Source organism: Cetorhinus maximus, chromosome 35 (assembly GCF_964194155.1).
Source record: "Cetorhinus maximus chromosome 35, sCetMax3.hap1.1, whole genome shotgun sequence".
NCBI classification, from domain to species: domain Eukaryota; kingdom Metazoa; phylum Chordata; class Chondrichthyes; order Lamniformes; family Cetorhinidae; genus Cetorhinus; species Cetorhinus maximus.
In genome coordinates, this window is record NC_135913.1 from 765,663 (window position 1) to 786,999 (window position 21,337).

A 21,337-nucleotide genomic window follows, 5' to 3' on the forward strand; every position below is an offset into this window, starting at 1 on the left:
GTGGGGGGGTGGGGTGGGGAAATTTGCGGGGGGTGGGGGGGAATTTGCGGGGGCGTGGGAATTTTGCGGGGGGAGGGAATTTGCAGGGGGGGGCAGAAGAGAGGGGGTGGGGGCGGCGGGGAAGAGACTGGAATCTAATCGAGACATTTGGGATGGTTTATATATAGAATTTCAGATACCCGGGAGTGTTGAGAGGCTGGAATCTAATCGATGGGTTCGAGGTGGTTTATATGTGGAATAACAGACACCTGGGGACAAGTTACAGACTGGAATCTAATTGAGGGTTTCGGGGTGGTTTATATATAGAATTACAGATACCCGGGAGTGAGTTACAGACTGGAATAGAATCAAGGTGTTCGGGGTGATTTATATGTGGAATAACAGACTCTTGGGGATGAGGTACAGACTGGAATCGAATCGAGGGTTTCAGCCTGGTTTATACATAGAATTACAGATACCCGGGAGTGAGTTACAGACTGGAAACTAACCCAGGGGTTCGGGGTGGTGTATACATAGAATTACGGATACCCGAGAGTGAGTTACAGACTGGAATCTTATCGAGGGGTTCGGAGTGGTTTATATATAGAATTACAGATACCTGGGAATGAGTTACAGACTGGAAATTAATCGAGGCATTCGGGGTGGTTTATATATAGAAATACAGATACCTGGGAGTGAGTTACAGACTGGAATCTAATCGAGGGGTTCGGGGTGGTTTATATATATAATTACAGATACCCGGGAGTGAGTTACAGACTGGAATCTAATAGAGGGTTTCGGGGTGGTTTATATATATGGAATAACAGACACTCTGGAGTGAGTTACGCGCTGGAATCTAATCGAGGGGTTCAGCGTGGCTTGTAGATAGGATTATAGATACCCGGGAGAGAGTTACAGACTGGAATCTAATCGAGGGGGTCGGGGTGGTTTATATATGGAATAACAGACACTCTGGAGTGTCTGGTTACACTGCAAATTGACACTTTAAAGCAAAGCCATTATGAAGAACCGCTTCAAAACATCAAGCTGCCTACAAAGCTTCAAAATAAATTCAGATAATGTTATTAAACAAATCATATCTGAAAATTAAGTTTCATGGATGGAATTAAAAGAGGTTAATGAGCTTTATTTGGGGAGCAGGGATGATGAACTTCGCAGAGCCGTGTCACCTGCGGCTGGATGAAAATAAGGAGAGAAATTTCGAAAAAAACGCAATTAAAAATAGCTTAAAATATCGCAGCAGAAAACGCTTTCCGTTTCACATAGAAGCAGCAGCAAATCTTTAAAATATCTGAAAGAGATGAAAGTGAATTAGCTGGGATGGAATATTTAGCATGAGAATAGAAAATTCAGAATTAAAAGCATCGCCCGAACAGGGACTTGAACCCTGGACCCTCAGATTAAAAGTCTGATGCTCTACCGACTGAGCTATCCGGGCTCATGGCCACGGTGAGCACAGCGCCCTTTACTGGCTGACAGTGAACATTGCATCGTCCAAATAGTGCATTTCCTTCTGAAGTTTCCGAAATCTGTTCAGCGGATTTGTGCCACACATCCTTTGTCGCTACCCTCCGCCAACCACCCCCTCTCCCCCGACACAGGATTGCTTCATAACTACTCTCCACACATCCACACCTTCCCACCAGACCCCGAGCCGCACTGTCACATTTTGCCTGTTTTTATGGAGGGTGTTGGGGGCTCCGTGATTGAAAGCAAAAATTGCTAATATTGAGCGAACCGCCAGCTGAAGGTGAATGCAAACACTTCCGCAAAGAAGCAAGGAGGTGGTCGCTAAGGAAATCCTTCCAAATAGTAAGACTGAAGAAAGGGTGCAGCAGACGGAATACATTAATAAACTCCATTCTCAGGGCCAACTTTAGCGCAGCGCCGGGTTCCATAGTGTAGTGGTTGTCACGTCTGCTTTACACGCAGAAGGTCCTGGGTTCGATCCCCAGTGGAATCAATGCTGCACTTTGGCCACGTAAATGGCAACTGAAATTCTAAAATGGTTGTGAAAAGCAGCTGGTCCCCACACAGCCCTCTTAATGTGTTGCTCACAGCAAGCTAAATAAAAATCTCTGTCCCAAAGTACGGCATTTAATAAGGGTGCAGTATACTCATCCTAACGCTGTCCCATTCTGCTTTGGACGCCGAATTATATTTGATATTCTTCCATCAACTTCAGTAAGCATTCCATTATTTCTCTTACCACTAATGTTCAACTGGCTGGTCTATAATTCTCTGGACATGTTCTATCAAGCTTCTTAAATATAGGAATTACACTTGCATCCGCCAGTTGTCTGGCACTATACCTTTGTCCAATGAATTGTTAAATATGAGTGGGAGGCTTGTGCTATCTCTTCCCGAGATTATTTTAAAATGAATGGAATACATCTGGGTCGGGGGCTTAATCCTCTTTGAGTTTGTTTAAACTAGTCAATACCTGTCCTTTTCATTTTTAATCGCTAATCTCATTGCTTGTCTCAACATTCAATATCATGTCGGCCTGTTTTACCTCACTGATAAATGCAAATCAAAAATAATTATTTAACATTCCTGCCATGTCGCTCTGGCTACTTCGGGTATTATCATTCCCATTCTGAAGTGGTCTTATTCCAATCACCGCCCTCCATTTTATGGCTGCGCATCTAAAACCTTTTAATATTTCCTTTTGTGTTACTAGATAATGAGAATGTGTATGTGTAAATGCACCTGAGCCGTGCGAATATCAGCTTTTTAACCTGAGGCTGCAAGGCAAAATTCCTTGTCTGCTGCCCATGGCTTTCTAGTGGGGCTGAGAGAGAATAGATTAATTTAAGGGGACAAGCATATGAAGCAGAAAGGGAGAGGGTTAGGGTAGTAGTTGCAGGTGAGAAAAAATGGGAGGAGACTCGAGTGAAGCATAAACGCTGGCAAAGGCTGGTTGGCCAGAATGGTACACCATCCAGGGCAAAGCAGCCCGCTTGATTGGCATCTCAGTCACAAACATTCACTCTCTGCACCACGGGCGCACAGTGTGTACCATCTACAAAACGCACTGCAGAAACTCTCCAAGCCTCCTTAGACAGCACCTTCCAAACCCACGAGAACAAACCCATTCACATTATCGAGGAATACAAAAGGAAATGAAATGGAGAGAGGTGATTGAAATAAGACGATGAAAGGATAGAAAGGATAATAGCCCAAGTAAGGACAGTGATATGACAGGAATATGAAATGTTTATTGTCCATTGGTATTTACCAGTGGCCCGACACCCCACCTGCTTCAACTGATCTGCTGCTGGAAGCCTCAGCAATGATTTTGCTACCTCTAGACTAGACTATCCCAATGCAGACTATCATGCCTTCTCCTCCCTCCCAGAAACATGATAGCGTCCTCCTTGTCATCACTTATCACCCCACCAGCCTCCGCATTCAAAGGATCATCCTCCGCCATTTCCATCAACTCCAGCATGATGCCACTACCAAACACATCTTCCCTTCACCACCCCCCTGGCGGCATTCCGTAGGGATCGTTCCCTCCAGGACACGCTGGTCCACTCCTCCATCACCCCCTACTCCTCAACCCCCACCTATGGTACCTCCCCATGCCCACGCAGAAGATGCAACACCTGCCCCTTCACTTCCTCTCTCCTCACCGTCCAAGGGCCCAAACACTCCTTTCAAGTGAAGCAGCATTTCACTTGCATTTCCCCTAACTTAGTCTACTGCATTCGTTGCTCCCAATGCGGTCTCCTCTACATTGGAGAGACCAAACGCAAACTGGGCGACTGCTTTGCAGAACACCTGCGGTCTGTCCGCAAGAAAGACCCAAACCTCCCTGTCGCTTGCCATTTTAACACTCCACCCTGCTCTCTTGCCCACATGTCTGTCCTTGGCTTGCTGCATTGTTCCAGTGAAGCCCAACGCAAACTGGAGGAACAGCACCTCATCTTCCGACTAGGCACTTTACAGCCTTCCGGGCTGAATATTGAATTCAACAACTTTAGATCTTAAACTCCCTCCCCCATCCTCACCCCTTTTCCGTTTCTTCTCCCTCCCGTTCGTTTTTTCCAATAATTTATATAGATTTTTCTTTTCCCACCTATTTCCATTATTTTTAAATCTATAACTGTAATACCCTGTCAGTCTTTCCACCCCACTCCCACTAGAGCTGTACCTTGAGTGTCCTGCCATTCATTCTTAATTAGCACATTCTCTTAGATAATATTACCACCTTCAACACCTCTTTGTTCCGTTTGTCTGTGACATCTTTTGATTATCTGCTCCTATCACTGCTTGCTTGTCCCCACAACCACCCCACCCTCAACTTCTCTCCCCCCACCCCCAGCTTAAACCAGCTTATATTTCACCCCTCTCCTAAACTTTACTCAGTTCTGCAGAAGGGTCATGAGGACTCGAAACATCAACTCTTTTCTTCTCCGCCGATGCTGCCAGACCTGCTGAGTTTTTCCAGGTAATTCTGTTCTTGGTTTGGATTTCCAGCATCCGCAGTAGTTTTTTGTTTTTATCCCAATGCACTGCTCGCCGACCGTCCAAATTCTGCCCTCCATAAATTTGAGGTCATTCAAGATTCCGCTGCTGATGTCCCATAAAATCTTGTCCCATAAAATCTCGAAGACCTATGTTGTTCCCCCTTAAAGCAAAGCACAGATTTTAAAATTCCTTTTAGAAACCAGTTATTTAAATAAATCACACCTCCCGAAGGCAGTAATTTCCCACAATGTCACCAACACCCGAATACTCCAAGAGATCTGCACTCATCTAATTCTGAACGTTTGAGCAGCCCAGATTTTAATCTCTCCAACACTGGTGGCCATCACTGGCCTGGGACCAAAACCCCGAAATGACCTCCCAAAACCTCTCCACATCTCTTCCGGTTTTTCCAATGTTAATTTCAACCTACGTCTTTGGGCAAGTTTTACACCAATGCTGTGTTAAATATGAAGGAAAGACTTGCATTTGTATAGCACCTTTCAGAACGTGAGGGCATCCCAAAGCTCTTTGCAGTCAATTAAATTATTTTGAAGTGCACAGAGTGCTTACTGGGGTAATATAGGACTCTCTGCAACCAATTTGTACACAGTAAGCTGCCAAAAAACAACAATATGATCATGGCCTGGTTGTCTGTTTTTGCTGTGTTACTCAAAGGGTGTACATAGAACCCCAGGTATTACTCCCCTGCTCCTCCTCACAATGGCGCTGTGGGAACTTTTGCACATCTTTCACAAAAAAACAAGTCTACATCTTTAAGCAGTGTCAGTAGGTGGAAAGTAATGTTGTCATTCAAAATAGTGACGCGGGGATCACTGGCTGGGCCAGCATCTGTTGCTCATCTCCAATACCCTTGAGAAGGTGGTGCTGAGCCAGCCCCTTGAACCGCTGCAGCCCACGTGGTTTAGTTACATCCACAGGGCTGTTCGGAAGGGAGTTCCAATGATTTACACTAAACAGGGACTTGACTCCAATAGCAGTGAAGAAACGGCGATCGAGTTCCTAACCAGGGCGGTCAGTGGGTTGGAGGAGAAATTACAGGTGCTGATGCTCCAATGCATCCACTGTCCTTGTCTTTGATGGAGTTTGCGAGTTTGGAGGGTCCAACGGAACTTTGGAGATGCTGCAATGCACCTTGGAGATGGTGCACCACAACTGCCAATGAAGGAAAAATTTGTCAACGAAAATTACACTTAATTTACAGTTTAAAGCAAAGCCATTATGAACAACCGCTTCAAAACATCAAGCTTCCTGCAAAGCTTCAAATAAATTCAGAAAATGTTATTAAACAAAACATATTTGAAAATTAAGTTTCATGGATGGAATTAAACGAGGTTAATGAGCTTTATTTGGGGAGCAGGGATGATGAGCTTCGCATAGCTGTGTCACTTGCGGCTGGATGAAGATAAGGAGAGATAATTTCGCAAAAAACGCAATTAAAATTAACTTAAAATATTGCAGCAGACAAGACAACTCTTTCCCTTTCACGTAGAAGCAAAATATCGCAAATCTTTAAAATATGTTAAAGAGATGAAAGTGAATTAGCCGGCACAGAATGTTTAGCATGAGATTAGATAATTCAGATATAAAAGTAACGCCCGAACAGGGACTTGAACCCTGGACCCTCAGATTAAAAGTCTGATGCTCTACCGACTGAGCTATCCGGGCTGATAGCTAAACCGAGCACAGCGACCTTTACTGGCTGACAGTGAACATTGCATCGTCCAAATTGTGCATTTCCTTCTGAAGTTTCCGAAATCTGTTCGGAGGATTTCTGCCACACATCCTTTGTCGCTACCCTCCGCCAACCACCCCCTCTCCCCCCACACAGACTTGCTTCAGAATTACTCTCGACTCATCCTCACCTTTGCACTTCCCGCCAGCCCCCGACTCGCACTGTCTCATTTTGCCTGTTTTTTTGGAGGGTGTTGGGGACTCCGTGATTGAAAGCAAAAATTGCTAATATTGAGCGAACCACCAGCTGAAGGTGAATGAAAACACTTCCGCAAAGAAGCAAGGAGGTGGTCGCTTAGGAAATCCTTCCAAATAGTAAGACTGAAGAAAGGGTGCAGCAGACGGAACACATTGTAAACTCCATTCTCAGTGCCAAGCTTGACGCAGCGCCGGGTTCCATAGTGTAGTGGTTATCACGTCTGCTTTATACGCAGAAGGTCCTGGGTTCGATCCCCAGTGTAATCAATGCTGTACTTTACCACCTAAATGGCAACTGAAATTCTAAGATGGTTGTGAAACGCAGCTGGTCCTCGCTCAGCCTTGTTCATGTGTTCCTCACAGCCAGCATGCTGAATGAAAATATCTTTCCCAAAACACAACTTTTAATAAGTATACTCACCCTAACGCTGTCTCATTCTGCTTCGGGCGCCGAATATATTCCACTTTCTTCTTTAGTAAGCATTCCATTATTTCTCGTCCCACTGATGTTCAACTGCCTGGTGTATAATTCTCTGGACATGTCTTTCTAGCAGGGGGTCTGACCGAGGCTGAGAGAGAATAGATCAATTTAAGGGGGATCTAGACAAGTATATGAAGCAGAAAGACAGAGTTTTAGGGTAGTAGTTTCAGGTGAGAAAAGATGGGAGGAGTCTCGAGTGAAGCATAAACGCTGGCAAAGGCTGGTTGGACAGAACGGTACACCATCCAGGCCAAAGCAGCCCGCTTGACTGGCATCTCTGTCACAAACATTCACTCCCTGCACCACGGGCGCACAGTGTGAACCATCTACAAAACGCATTGCAGAAACTCACCAAGCCTCATTAGACAGCACCTTCCAAACCCACGAGAACAAACCCATTCACATTATCGAGGAACACAAAAGGAAATATTAAAATGTTTGAGAAGCACAGACATAAAGTGGAGAGCACTGATTGGAATAAGGCCACGAAAGGACAGAAAGGATAATAGCCCAGGTAAGGACAGTGATATGACAGGAATATTAGATGTTTATTGTCCTTTGGTATTTACCAGTGGCCCGACACCCCACCTGCTTCAACTGATTTGCTGCTGGAAGCCTCAGCAATGATTTTGCAACCTCTATAATTGACTATCCCAAGGCAATGCTCGCCGACCGTCCATATTCTGCCCTCCATAATTTTGAGGTCACCCAAAACTCCGCTGCCCGTGTCCCATAGAATCTTGTCCCATGTACTCAATGATCTATGTTGGTTCCCCCTTAAAGCAATGCACAGATTTGAACATTCCTTCTAGAAACCAGTTATTTAAATAAATCAAACCTCTCGCAGGCAGTAATTTCCCACAATGTCACCAACACCCGAATTCTCCAAGAGATCTGCACTCATCGAAGTCTGAACGCTTGAGCAGCCCAGATTTTAATCTCTCCAACACTGATGGCCATCACTGGCCTGGGACCAAAACCCCGGAATGACCTCCCAAAACCTCTCCACATCTCTTCCGGTTTTTCAAATGTTAATTTCAACCAATGTCTTTGCGAAACTTTTCACCAATGCTGTGTTAAATACGAAGGAAAGACTTGCATTTGTATAGCACTTTTCACAACATTAGGGCATCCCAAAGCTCTTTGCAGTCAATTAAAATAATTTGAAGTGCACAGAGTGCTTAATGTGGTAATATCGGACTCTCTGCAACCAATTTATACACAGCAAGCTCCCAAAAAATAACCATGTGATTTTGGCCTGGTCCTCTGTTTTTGCTGTGTTACTCAAAGGGTGCATATAGAATCCCAGGCATTACTCCCCTGCTCCTCCTCAGAATGGCGCTGTGGGAACTTTTGCACATCTTTCACAAAAAAAAACAAGTCCACATCTTTAAGCAGTGTCAGTGGGTGGAAAGTAAAGTTGTCATTCAAAATAATGACGCGGGGATCATTGGCTGGGCCAGCATCTGTTGCTGATTCCCAATAAGTTTGAGAAGGTGGTGCTGAGCCAGCCCCTTGAACCGCTGCAGCCCACGTGGTTTGATTACATCCACAGGGCTGTTCGGAAGGGAGTTCCAAGGATTTACACTGAACAGGGGCTTGAATCCAATAACAGTGAAGAAACGGCGACTGAGTTCCTAACCAGGGCGGTCTGTGGTTTGGAGGAGAAATTGCAGGTGCTGATGCTCCAATGCATCCACTGTACTTGTCTTTGGTGGAGTTTGCGAATTTGGAGGTTGCCACGGAACTTCGGAGTTGCTGCAATACATCTTGTAGATGGTGCAGCACTAATGCCACTGAATGAAAAATTTGTCACTTACACTTTACAGTTTAAAGCAAAGCCATTATGAAGAAACGCTTCAAAACATCAAGCTGCCTGCAAAGCTTCAAAATAAATTCAGAAAATGTTATTAAACAAATCATATTTGAAAATTAAGTTTCATGGCCGCAATTAAACGAAGTTTATGAACTTTATTTGGGGAGCAGGGATGTTGAGCTTCGCCGAGCCATATCACTTGCGGCTGGATGAAGATAAGGAGAGATAATTTCGCAAAAAACGCAATTAAAATTAACTTAAAATATTGCAGCAGACAAGACAACTCTTTCCCTTTCACGTAGAAGCAAAATATCGCAAATCTTTAAAATATGTTAAAGAGATGAAAGTGAATTAGCCGGCACAGAATGTTTAGCATGAGATTAGATAATTCAGATATAAAAGTAACGCCCGAACAGGGACTTGAACCCTGGACCCTCAGATTAAAAGTCTGATGCTCTACCGACTGAGCTATCCGGGCTCACGGAAGGGGCGAGCACAGCGCCCTTTACTGGCTGACAGTGAACATTACATCGTCCAAATTGTGCATTTCCTTCTGAAGTTTGCCAAATCTGTTCATCGGATTTCTGCCACACAGCCTTTGTCGCTACCCTCCGCCCACCCCCTCTCCCCCCACACAGACTTGCTTCATAATTACTCTCCACACATCCTCACCTTTGCACTTCCCGCCAGTCCCCGAGCCGCACTGTCTCATTTTGCCTGTTTTTTTGGAGGGTGTTGGGGGCTAGCTGATTGAAAGCAAAAATTGCTAATATTGAGCAAACCGCCAGCTGAAGGTAAATGCAAACACTTCCGCAAAGAAGCAAGGAGGTGATCGCTTAGGAAATCCTTCCAAATAGTAACACTGATGAAAGGGTGCAGCAGACGGAACACATTTATAAACTCCATTCTCAGGGCCAGCTTCCCCGCGGCGCCGGGTTCCATAGTGTAGTGGTTATCTCGTCTGCTTTACACGCAGACGGTCCTGGGTTCGATCCCTAGTGGAATCAATGCTGTACTTTGGCCACGTAAATGGCAAATGAAATTCCACAAACTTGATCGTGAAAAGCAGCTGGTTCACACTGAGCCCTCTTCATGTGTTCCTCACAGCCAGCATGCTAAGCGAAAATATCTTTCCCAAAATACAACGTTTAATAAGGGTGCGGTATACTCACCCGAAGTAAGCATGGCCATTATTTCTCGTACCATTGAACAGCTGCAGCACACGTGGTTTAGTTTCATCCACAGGGCTGTTCGGAAGGGAGTTCCAAGGATTTACTCTGAACAGGGGATTGAATCCAACAACAGTGAAGAAACAGCGATCGAGTTCCAAACCAGGGTGGTCTGTGGTTTGGAGGAGAAATTGCAGGTGCTGATTCTCCAATGCATCCACTGTCCTTGTCTTTGGTGGAGTTTGCGAGTTCGGAGGTTGCCACAGAACTTCGGAGATGCTGCAATGCATCTTGTAAATGGTGCACCACAACTGCCACTGAAGGAAAAATTTGTCAACGAAAAATACACTTAATTGACACTTTAAAGCAAAGCCATTATGAACAACAGCTTCAAAACATCAAGCTGCCTGCAAAGCTTCAAAATAATTTCAGGAAATGTTATTAAACAAATCATATTTGAAAATTAAGTTTCATGGATGGAATTAAACGAAGTTAATGAGCTTTATTTGGGGAGCAGGGATGATGAGCTTCGCATAGCTGGGTCGCTTGCGGCTGGATGAAGTTAAGAAGAGATAATTTCGCAAAAAACGCAATTAAAATTAACTTAAAATATTGCAGCAGACAACCCTTTCCCTTTCACATAGAAACATAATATCGCAAGTCTTTAAAATATGTTAAAGCGATGAAAGTGAATTAGCCGGCACAGAATGTTTAGCATGAGAATAGATAATTCAGATATAAAAGTAACGCCCGAACAGGGAATTGAACCCTGGACCCTCAGATTAAAAGTCTGATGCTCTACTGACTGAGCTTTCCAGGGTCACAACTAAGTCGAGCACAGCGCCCTTTACTGGCTGACAGTGAACATTGCATCGTCCAAATTGTGCATTTCCATCTGAAGTTTCCGAAATCTGTTCAGAGGATTTCTGCCACACAGCCTTTGTCGCTACCCTCCGCCCACCCCCTCTCCCCCCACACAGACTTGCTTCATAATTACTCCTGACACATCCTCACCTTTGAACTTCCCGCCAGCCCCCGACACGCACTGTCTCATGTTGCCTGTTTTTTTTGGAGGGTGTTGGGGGCTCCGTGATTGAAAGCAAAAATTGCTAATATTGAGCGAAGCGCCAGCTGAAGGTGAATGCAAACACTTCCGCAAAGAAGCAAGGAGGTGGCCGCTTAGGAAATCCTTCCAAATGGTAAGACTGAAGAAAGGGTGCAGCAGACGGAACACATTGATAAACTCCATTCCCAGGGCCATATTTGGCGCAGCGCCGGGTGCCATAGTGTAGTGGTTATCACATCTGCTTTACACGCAGAAGTTCCTGTGTTCGATCCCCAGTGGAATCAATGCTGTACTTTGGCTACGTAAATGGCAACTGAAATTCTAAGATGACTGTGAAAAGCAGCTGGTCCTCACTCAGCCCTCTTCATGTGTTCCTCACAGCCAGCATGCTAAGTGAAAATATCTTTCCCAAAACACAACATTTAATAAGGGTGCAGTCTATTCACCCTAACGCTGTCCCATGCTGCTTCGGGCGCCGAATATATTTCACATTCTTCTTAAGTAAGCATTCCATTATTTCTCGTACCACTGACTGGCTGGTCTATAATTCTCTGGACGTGTTCTATCAAGCTTCTTAAATATAAGAATTACACTTGCATCCGCCAGTTGTCTGGCACAACACCTTTGTCTAATGAATTGTTAAATATGAGTGGGAGGCTTGTGCTATCTCTTCCCGAGATTATTTTAAAACGTCTGAATGGAATACATCTGGGTCGGGGGCTTAATCCTCTTGAGTTTGTTTAAACTAGTCAATACCTGTCCTTTCTATTTTTAGTCGCTGATCTCATTGCTTGTCTCAACATTCAATATCATGTCGGCCTGTTTTACCTCACTGATAAATACGAATCAAAAATAATAAATTAACATTCCTGCCATGTTGCTCTGGTTACTCCGGATAATATCATTCCCATTCTGAATTGGTCTTACTCCAATCACCGCCCTCCATTTTATGACTGCGCATCTAAAACCTTTTAATATTTCCTTTTGTGTTCCTAGATAATGAGAATATGTTTGTGTAAATGCACCTGAGCCGTGCGAATATCAGCTTTTTATCCTGGTGCTGCAAGGGAAAATTCCTTGTCTGCTGCCCATGTCTTTCTAGAGCGAGGCTGAGAGAGAATAGATCAATTTAAGGGGGATCTAGACAAGTATATGAAGCAGAAAGAGAGAGGGTTGGGTCGTAGTTTCAGTTGAGAAAAGATGGGCGGAGACTTGAGTGAAGCATAAACGCTGGCAAAGGCTGGTTGGACAGAATGGTACAACATCCAGGGCAAAACAGCCCGCTTGATTGGCATCTCAGTCACAAACATTCACTCCCTGCACCACGGGCGCTCAGTGTGTACCATCTACAAAATTCACTGCAGAAACTCACCAAGCCTCCTTAGACAGCACCTTCCAAACCCACGAGAACAAAACCCATTCACATTATCTAGGAACACAAAAGGAAATATTAAAATATTTCAGAAGCGCAGACATAAAATGGAGAGCGCTGATTGGAGTAAGGCCATGAAAGTTCAGAAAGGATAATAGCCCAAGTAAGGGCAGTGAAATGACAGGAATATTAAATGTTTATTGTTCTTTGGTATTTACCAGTGGCCCGACACCCCATCTGCTTCCAATGATCTGCTGCTGGAAGCCTCAGCAATGATTTTGCTACCTCTAGACTAGACTATCCCAAGGCAATGCTCCCTGATGGTCAATATTCTGCCCTCCATAATTTTGAGGTCACCAAAAACTCCGCTGGCCATGTCCCATAAAATCCTGTCCCATGTACTCGATGATCTATGCTGGTCCCCCCTTAAAGCAAAGGACAGATTCTAAAATTCCTTTTAGAAACCATTTATTTAAATAAATCACACCTCCCGAAGGTAGTAATTTCACACAATGTCACCAACACCCAAATTCTCCAAGAGATCGGAGCGCATCTAATTCTGAATGCTTGAGCAGCCCAGATTTTAATCTCTCCAACACCGATGTCCATGACTGGCTTGGGACCAAAACCCCGGAATGGCCTCCTAAAACCTCTCCACATCTCTTCCAGTTTTTCAAATGTTAATTTCAAACTATGTCTTTGCGATAACTTTTCACCAATGCCGTGTTAAAGACGAAGGAAAGACTTGCATTTGCATAGTACTTTTCACAACATTAGGGCATCCCAAAGCTCTTTGCAGTCAATTAAAATAATTTGAAGTGCACAGAGTACTTAATGTGGTAATATAGGACTCACTGTAACCAATTTATACACAGCAAGCTCCCAAAAAACAACCATGTGATCATGGCCTGGTCGTCTGTTTTTGCTGTGTTACTCAAAGGGTGTACGTAGAACCCCAGGTATTACTCCCATGCTCCTCCTCACAATGACGCTGTGGGAACTTTTGCACATGTTTCACTAAAAAAAAACAAGTCCACATCTTTAAGCAATGTCAGTGGGTGGAAAGTAAAGTTGTCATTCAAAATAGTGACGTGGGCATTGCTAACTTGACCAGCATCTGTTGCTCATCCCCAATACCCTTGCGAAGGTGGTGCTGAGCCAGCCCCTCGAACCGCTGCGGACCACGTGGTTTAGTTACATCCACAGGGCTGTTCGGAAGGGAGTTCCAAGGATTTACACTGAACACGGGCATGAATCCAATAACAGTGAAGAAACGGCAATAGAGTTCCAAACCAGGACGGCCTGTGGTTTGGAGGAGAAATTACAGGTGCCGATGCTCCAGTGCATTCACTGTCCTTGTCTTTGGTGGAGTTTGCGAGTACGGAAATTGCCACGGAACTTCGGAGTTGCTGCAATGCATCTTGTAGATGGTGCACTACAACTGCCACTGAATGAAAAATTTGTCAACGAAAAGTACACTTAATTGACAGTTTAAAGCAAAGCCATTATGAACAAACGATTCAAAACATCAAGCTGCCTGCAAAGCTTCAAAATAAATTCAGAAAATGTTATTAAACAAAACATATTTGAAAATTAAGTTTCATTGATGGAATTAAACGAAGTTAATAAGCTTTATTTGGGGAGCAGGGATGATGAGCTTCGCATAGCTGTGTCACTTGCGGCTGGATGAAGTTAGGAAGAGATAATTTCGCAAAAAACGCAATTAAAATTAACTTAAAATATTGCAGCAGACAACTCTTTCCCTTTCACATAGAAGCAAAATATCGCAAATCTTTAAAATATGTTAAAGAGATGAAAGTGAATTAGCCGGCACAGTATGTTTAGCATGAGATTAGATAATTCAGATATAAAAGTAACGCCCGAACAGGGACTTGAACCCTGGACCCTCAGATTAAAAGTCTGCTGCTCTACCGACTGAGCTATCCGGGATCACGCTAAGCCGCGCACAGCGACCTTTACTGGCTGACAGTGAACATTGCATCGTCCAAATTGTGCATTTCCATCTGAAGTTTCCGAAATCTGTTCAGAGGATTTCTGCCACACATCCTTTGTCGCTACCCTCCGCCAACCACCCCCTCTCCCCCCACACAGACTTGCTTCATAATTACTCCTGACACATCCTCACCTTTGAACTTCCCGCCAGCCCCCGACCCGCACTGTCTCATGTTGCCTGTTTTTTTGGGAGGGTGTTGGGGGCTCCGTGATTGAAAGCAAAAACTGATAATATTGAGCGAAGCGCCAGCTGAAGGTGAATGCAAACACTTCCGCAAAGAAGCAAGGAGGTGGCCGCTTAGGAAATCCTTCCAAATGGTAAGACTGAAGAAAGGGTGCAGCAGACGGAACACATTGATAAACTCCATTCTCAGGGACAAGTTTGACGCAGCGCCGGGTTCCATAGTGTAGTGGTTATCACGACTGCTTTACACGCAGAAGGTCCTGGGTTCGATCCCCAGTGGAATCAATGCTGTAATTTGGCCACGTAAAGGCAACTGAAATTTTAAGATGATTGTGAAAAGCAGCTGGTCCTCACTCAGCCCTCTCCATGTGTTCCTCACAGCCAGTATGCTAAGTGAAAATATCTTTCCCGAAACACAACATTTAATAAGGGTGCAGTCTATTCACCCTAACGCTGTCCCATTCTGCTTCGGGCGCCGAATATATTTCACATTCTTCTTTAGTAAGCATTCCATTATTTCTCGTACCACTGATGTTCAACTGGCTGGTCTATAATTCTCTGGACATGTTCTATCAAGCTTCTTAAATATAGGAACTACACTTGCATCCGCCAGTTGTCTGGCAGTACACCTTTGTCTAATGAATTGTTAAATATGAGTGGGAGGCTTGTGCTATCTCTTCCCGAGATTATTTTAAAACGTCTGAATGGAATACATCTGGGTCGGGGGCTTAATCCTCTTTGAGTTTGTTTAAACTAGTCAATACCTGTCCGATTTATTTTTAATCGCTGATCTCATTGCTTGTCTCAACATTCAATATCATGTCGGCCTGTTTTACCTCACTGATAAATACAAATCAAAAATAATTAATTAACATTCCTGCCATGTTGCTCTGGTTACTCTGGATATTATCATTCCCATTCTGAATTGGTCTTACTCCAATCACCGCCCTCCATTTTATGGCTGCGCATCTAAAACCTTTTAATTTCCTTTTGTGTTCCCAGATAATGAGAATATGTGTGTTTAAATGCACCTGAGCCGTGCGAATATCAGCTTTTCAACCTGGGGTTGCAAGGTAAAATTCCTTGTCTGCTGCCCATGTCTTTCTAGCAGGGGGTCAGATCGAGGCTGAGAGAGAATAGATCAATTTAAGGGGGATCTAGACAAGTATATGAAGCAGAAACAGAGAGTTTTAGGGTAGTAGTTTCAGGTGAGAAAAGATGGGCGGAGTCTCGAGTGAAGCATAAACGCTGGCAAAGGCTGGTTGGACAGAATGGTACACCATCCAGGCCAAAGCAGCCCGCTTGACTTGCATCTCAGTCACAAACATTCACTCCCTGCACCACGGGCGCACAGTGTGAACCATCTACAAAACGCACTGCAGAAACTCACCAAGCCTCCTTAGACAGCACCTTCCATTCCCAGGAGAACAACCCCATTCACATTATCGAGGAACACAAAAGGAAATATTAAAATGTTTGAGAAGCGCAGACATAAAATGGAGAGCACTGATTGGAATAAGGCCATGAAAGGACAGAAAGGATAATAGCCCAAGTAAGAACAGTGATATGACAGGAATATTAAATGTTTATTGTCCTTTGGTATTTACCAGTGGCCCGACACCCCACCTGCTTCAACTGATTTGCTGCTGAAAGCCTCAGCAATGATTTTGCTACCTCTAGACTTGACTATTCCAATGCACTGCTCGACAACAGTTCATATTCTGCCCTCCATAAATTTGAGGTCACCCAAAACCCCGCTGCCCGTGTCCCATAGAATCTTGTCCCATGTACTCAATGATCTATGTTGGCTCCCCCTTAAAGCAATGCACAGATTTTAAAATTCCTTCTAGAAACCAGTTATTTAAATAAATCACACCTCCCGCAGACAGTAATTTCCCACAATGTCACCAACACCCGAATTCTCCAACAGATCTGCACTCATCGAATTCTGAACGCTTGAGCAGCCCAGATTTCAATCACTCCAACACTGATGGCCATCACTGGTCTGGGACCAAAACCACGGAATGACCTCCCAAAACCTCTCCACATCTCTTCCGGTTTTTCAAATGTTAATTTCAACCAATGTCTTTGCGATAACTTTTCACCAATGCTGTGTTAAATACGAAGGAAAGACTTGCATTTGTATAACACTTTTCACAACATTAGGGCATCCCAAAGCTCTCTGCAGTCAATTGAAATAATTTGAAGTGCACAGAGTGCTTAATGTGGTAATATAGGGCTCTCTGCAACCAATTTATACACAGCAAGCTCCCAAAAAACAACCATGTGATTTTGGCCTGGTCGTCTGTTTTTGCTGATTTACCCAAAGGGTGTACATAGAACCCTGGGTATTACTCCCCTGCTCCTCCTCACAATGTCGCTGTGGCAACTTTTGCACATTTTTCACAAAAAAATCAAGTCCACATCTTTAAGCAGTGTTAGTGGGTGGAAAGTAAAGTTGTCATTCAAAATAGTGACGTGGGCATTGCTGACTTGATTATCAACTGTTGCTCATCCCCAATACGCTTGAGAAGGTGGTGCCGAGCCAGCCCCTTGAATGGGTGCAGCCAATGTGGTTTAGGCACTTCCGCAGGGCTATTAGGAAGGGAGTTCCAAGGATTGACACTGAACAGGGACTTGAATCCAATAACAGTGAAGAAACGGCGATTGGGCTCCTAACCAGGGCGGTCTGTGGTTTGGAGGAGAAATTGCAGGTGCAGATGCTCCAATGCATCCACTGTCCTTGTCTTTGGTGGAGTTTTTCGCATTTGGAGGTTGCCACGGAACTTCGGAGATGCTGCAATACATCTTGTAGATGGTGCACCACAACAGCCACTGAACGAAAAATTTGTCAACGAAAACTACACTGAATTGACACTTTAAAGCAAAGCCATTATGAACAACCGCTTCAAAACATCAAGCTGCCTGCAAAGCTTCAAAATAAATTCAGAAAATGTTATTAAACAAATCATATTTGAAAATTAAGTTTCATGGATGGAATTAAACGAAGTTAATGAGCTTTATTTGGGGAGCAGGGATGATGAGCTTCACATAGCCGTGTCAGCTGCGGCTGGATGAAGATAAGGAGAGATAATTTCGCAAAAAACGCAATTAAAATTAACTTAAAATATTGCTTTGCCTTTCACATAGAAACAAAATATCGCAAATCTTTAAAATATGTTAAAGAGATGAAAGTAAATTAGCCGGCACAGTATGTTTAGCATGAGATTAGATAATTCAGATATAAAAGTAACGCCCGTACAGGGACTTGAACCCTGGACCCTCAGGTTAAAAGTCTGATGCTCTACCGACTGAGCTATCCGGGATCACGCTAAGCCGCGCACAGCGCCCTTTACGGGCTGACAGTAAACATTGCATCGTCCAAATTGTGCATTTCCATCTGAAGTTTCCGAAATCTGTTCAGAGGTTTTCTGCCACACATCCTTTGTCGCTACCCTCCGCCCACCCCCTCTCCCCCTACACAGACTTGCTTCATAATTACTCTCGATACATCCTCACCTTTGAACTTCCCGCCAGCCCCCGACCCGCACTGTCTCATGTTGCCTGTTTTTTTTGGAGGGTGTTGGGGGCTCCGTGATTGAAAGCAAAAACTGATAATATTGAGCGAAGCGCCAGCTGAAGGTGAATGCAAACACTTCTGCAAAGAAGCAAGGAGGTGGTCGCTTAGGAAATCCTTCCAAATAGTAAGACTGAAGAAAGGGTGCAGCAGACGGAACACATTGATAAACTCCATTCTCAGGGCCAAGCTGGAAGCAGCGCCGGGTTCCATAGTATAGTGGTTATCACGTCTGCTTTACACGCAGAAGGTCCTGGGTTCGATCCCCAGTGGGATCAGTGCTGTAATTTGGCCACGTAAATGGCAACTGACATTTTAAGATAATTGTGAAAAGCAGCTGGTCCTCACTCAGCCCTCTCCATGTGTTCCTCACAGCCGGCGTGCTAAGTGAAAATATCTTTCCCAAATCACAACATTTAATAAGGGTGCACTATACTCATCCTAACGCTGTCCCATTCTGCTTCGGGCGCCGAAAATATTTCACATTCTTCTTTAGTAAGCATTCCATTATTTCTCGTACCACTGATGTTCAACTGGCTGGTCTATAATTCTCTGGACATGTTCTATCAAGCTTCTTAAATATAGGAACTACACTTGCATCCGCCAGTTGTCTGGCAGTACACCTTTGTCTAATGAATTGTTAAATATGAGTGGGAGGCTTGTGCTATCTCTTCCCGAGATTATTTTAAAACGTCTGAATGGAATACATCTGGGTCGGGGGCTTAATCCTCTTTGAGTTTGTTTAAACTAGTCAATACCTGTCCGATTTATTTTTAATCGCTGATCTCATTGCTTGTCTCAACATTCAATATCATGTCGGCTTGTTTTACCTCACTGATAAATGCAAATCAAAAATAATTATTTAACATTCCTGCCATGTTGCTCTGGTTACTCTGGATATTATCATTCCCATTCTGAGGTGGTCTTATTCCAATCACCGCTCTCCATTTTATGGCTGCGCATCTAAAACCTTTTAATTTCCTTTTGTGTTCCCAGATAATGAGAATATGTGTGTTTAAATGCACCTGAGCCGTGCGAATATCAGCTTTTCAACCTGGGGTTGCAAGGTAAAATTCCTTGTCTGCTGCCCATGTCTTTCTAGCAGGGGGTCAGATCGAGGCTGAGAGAGAATAGATCAATTTAAGGGGGATCTAGACAAGTATATGAAGCAGAAACAGAGAGTTTTAGGGTAGTAGTTTCAGGTGAGAAAAGATGGGCGGAGTCTCGAGTGAAGCATAAACGCTGGCAAAGTCTGGTTGGACAGAAAGGTACACCATCCAGGCCAAAGCAGCCCGCTTGACTTGCATCTCAGTCACTAACATTCACTCCCTGCACCACGGGCGCACAGTGTGAACCATCTACAAAACGCATTGCAGAAACTCACCAAGCCTCCTTAGACAGCACCTTCCATACCCACGAGAACAACCCCATTCACATTATCGAGGAACACAAAAGGAAATATTAAAATGTTTGAGAAGCGCAGACATAAAATGGAGAGCACTGATTGGAATAAGGCCATGAAAGGACAGAAAGGATAATAGCCCAAGTAAGGACAGTGATTTGACAGGAATATTAAATGTTTATTGTCCTTTGGTATTTACCAGTGGCCCGACACCCCACCTGCTTCAACTGATTTGCTGCTGAAAGCCTCAGCAATGATTTTGCTACCTCTAGACTTGACTATTCCAATGCACTGCTCGACAACAGTTCATATTCTGCCCTCCATAAATTTGAGGTCACCCAAAACCCCGCTGCCCGTGTCCCATAGAATCTTGTCCCATGTACTCAATGATCTATGTTGGTTCCCCCTTAAAGCAATGCACTGATTTTAAAATTCCTTCTAGAAACCAGTTATTTAAATAAATCACACCTCCCGCAGACAGTAATTTCCCACAATGTCACCAACAACCGAATTCTCCAACGGATCTGCACTCATCGAATTCTGAACGCTTGAGCAGCCCAGATTTTAATCGCTCCAACACTGATGGCCATCACTGGTCTGGGACCAAAACCGCGGAATGACCTCCCAAAATCTCTCCACATCTCTTCCGGTTTTTCAAATGTTAATTTCAACCAATGTCATTGCGATAACTTTTCACCAATGCTGTGTTAAATACGAAGGAAAGACTTGCATTTGTATAGCACTTCTCGCAACATTAGGGCATCCCAAAGCTCTTTGCAGTCAATTAAAATAATTTGAAGTGCACAGAGTGCTTACTGTGGTAATATAGGACTCTCTGCACCCAACTTGTACACAACAAGCTCCCAAAAAACAACCATGTGATTTTGGCCTGGTCGTCTGTTTTTGCTGTTTTACTCAAAGGGTGTTCATAGAACCCTGGGTATTACTCCCCTGCTCCTCCTCATAATGGCGCTGTGAGAACGTTTGCACATCTTTCACAAAACAACAAGTCCACATCTTTAAGCAGTGTCAGTGGGTGGAAGTTAATGTTGTCATTCAAAATAATGACGCAGGGATCACTGGCTGGGCCAGCATCTGTTGCTCATCCCCAATAAGCTTGAGAAGGTCGTGCTGAGCCAGCCCCTTGAACCGCTGCAGCCCACGTGGTTTAGTTACATCCACAAGGCTGTTCGGAAGGGAGTTCCAAGGATTTACACTGAACAGGGATTTGAATCCAATAACAGTGAAGAAACGGCGATCGAGTTCCAAACCAGTGCGGTCTGTGGTTTGGAGGAGAAATTGCAGGTGCTCATGCTCCAATGCATGCACTGTCCTTGCCTTTGGTGGAGTTTGGGAGTTTGGAGTTTGCCACGGAACTTCGGAGTTGCTGCAATGCATCTTGTAGATGGTGCAGCACAAATGCCACAGAATGAAATATTTGTCACTTACACTTTACACTTTAAAGCAAAGCCATTACGAACTACCGCTTCAAAACATCAAGCTGCCTGCAAAGCTTCAAAATAAATTCAGAAAATGTTATTAAACAAATCATATTTGAAAATTAAGTTTCATGGATGGAATTAAAATAGGTTAATGAGCTTTATTTGGGGAGCAGGGATGATGAGCTTCGCAGAGCCGTATCACTTGCGGCTGAATGAAAATAAGGAGAGATAATTTCGAAAAAAACGCAATTAAAAATAGCTTAAAATATCGCAGCAGAAAACGCTTTCCCTTTCACATAGAAGCAGCACATCGCAAATCTTTAAAATATGTTAAAGAGATGAAAGTGATTTAGCCGCGACAGAATGTTCAGCATGAGAATGATATTTCA

The 21,337-nt window shown here is 44.0% G+C and overlaps 12 non-coding genes across 12 annotated transcripts; 6 read left to right on the top strand and 6 right to left on the bottom strand.

The window, feature by feature from the left end:
* Positions 1 to 1,365: 1,365 nt before the first annotated feature.
* On the bottom strand, positions 1,366 to 1,438 carry trnak-uuu (transfer RNA lysine (anticodon UUU)). Its single transcript has one exon. It is a non-coding gene; the product is annotated as a tRNA-Lys (tRNA).
* A 452-nt stretch (positions 1,439 to 1,890) lies between these two features.
* trnav-uac (transfer RNA valine (anticodon UAC)) lies at positions 1,891 to 1,963 on the top strand. Its single transcript has one exon. It is a non-coding gene; the product is annotated as a tRNA-Val (tRNA).
* A 4,126-nt stretch (positions 1,964 to 6,089) lies between these two features.
* On the bottom strand, positions 6,090 to 6,162 carry trnak-uuu (transfer RNA lysine (anticodon UUU)). Its single transcript has one exon. It is a non-coding gene; the product is annotated as a tRNA-Lys (tRNA).
* A 458-nt stretch (positions 6,163 to 6,620) lies between these two features.
* On the top strand, positions 6,621 to 6,693 carry trnai-uau (transfer RNA isoleucine (anticodon UAU)). Its single transcript has one exon. It is a non-coding gene; the product is annotated as a tRNA-Ile (tRNA).
* A 2,435-nt stretch (positions 6,694 to 9,128) lies between these two features.
* Positions 9,129 to 9,201, bottom strand: trnak-uuu (transfer RNA lysine (anticodon UUU)). The gene has a single exon. It is a non-coding gene; the product is annotated as a tRNA-Lys (tRNA).
* Positions 9,202 to 9,657: 456 nt separating this feature from the next.
* trnav-uac (transfer RNA valine (anticodon UAC)) lies at positions 9,658 to 9,730 on the top strand. Its single transcript has one exon. It is a non-coding gene; the product is annotated as a tRNA-Val (tRNA).
* A 909-nt stretch (positions 9,731 to 10,639) lies between these two features.
* trnak-uuu (transfer RNA lysine (anticodon UUU)) lies at positions 10,640 to 10,712 on the bottom strand. The gene has a single exon. It is a non-coding gene; the product is annotated as a tRNA-Lys (tRNA).
* A 457-nt stretch (positions 10,713 to 11,169) lies between these two features.
* Positions 11,170 to 11,242, top strand: trnav-uac (transfer RNA valine (anticodon UAC)). Its single transcript has one exon. It is a non-coding gene; the product is annotated as a tRNA-Val (tRNA).
* A 2,965-nt stretch (positions 11,243 to 14,207) lies between these two features.
* On the bottom strand, positions 14,208 to 14,280 carry trnak-uuu (transfer RNA lysine (anticodon UUU)). The gene has a single exon. It is a non-coding gene; the product is annotated as a tRNA-Lys (tRNA).
* A 459-nt stretch (positions 14,281 to 14,739) lies between these two features.
* trnav-uac (transfer RNA valine (anticodon UAC)) lies at positions 14,740 to 14,812 on the top strand. Its single transcript has one exon. It is a non-coding gene; the product is annotated as a tRNA-Val (tRNA).
* Positions 14,813 to 17,780: 2,968 nt separating this feature from the next.
* On the bottom strand, positions 17,781 to 17,853 carry trnak-uuu (transfer RNA lysine (anticodon UUU)). Its single transcript has one exon. It is a non-coding gene; the product is annotated as a tRNA-Lys (tRNA).
* A 456-nt stretch (positions 17,854 to 18,309) lies between these two features.
* trnav-uac (transfer RNA valine (anticodon UAC)) lies at positions 18,310 to 18,382 on the top strand. Its single transcript has one exon. It is a non-coding gene; the product is annotated as a tRNA-Val (tRNA).
* The last annotated feature ends 2,955 nt before the right edge of the window (positions 18,383 to 21,337 follow it).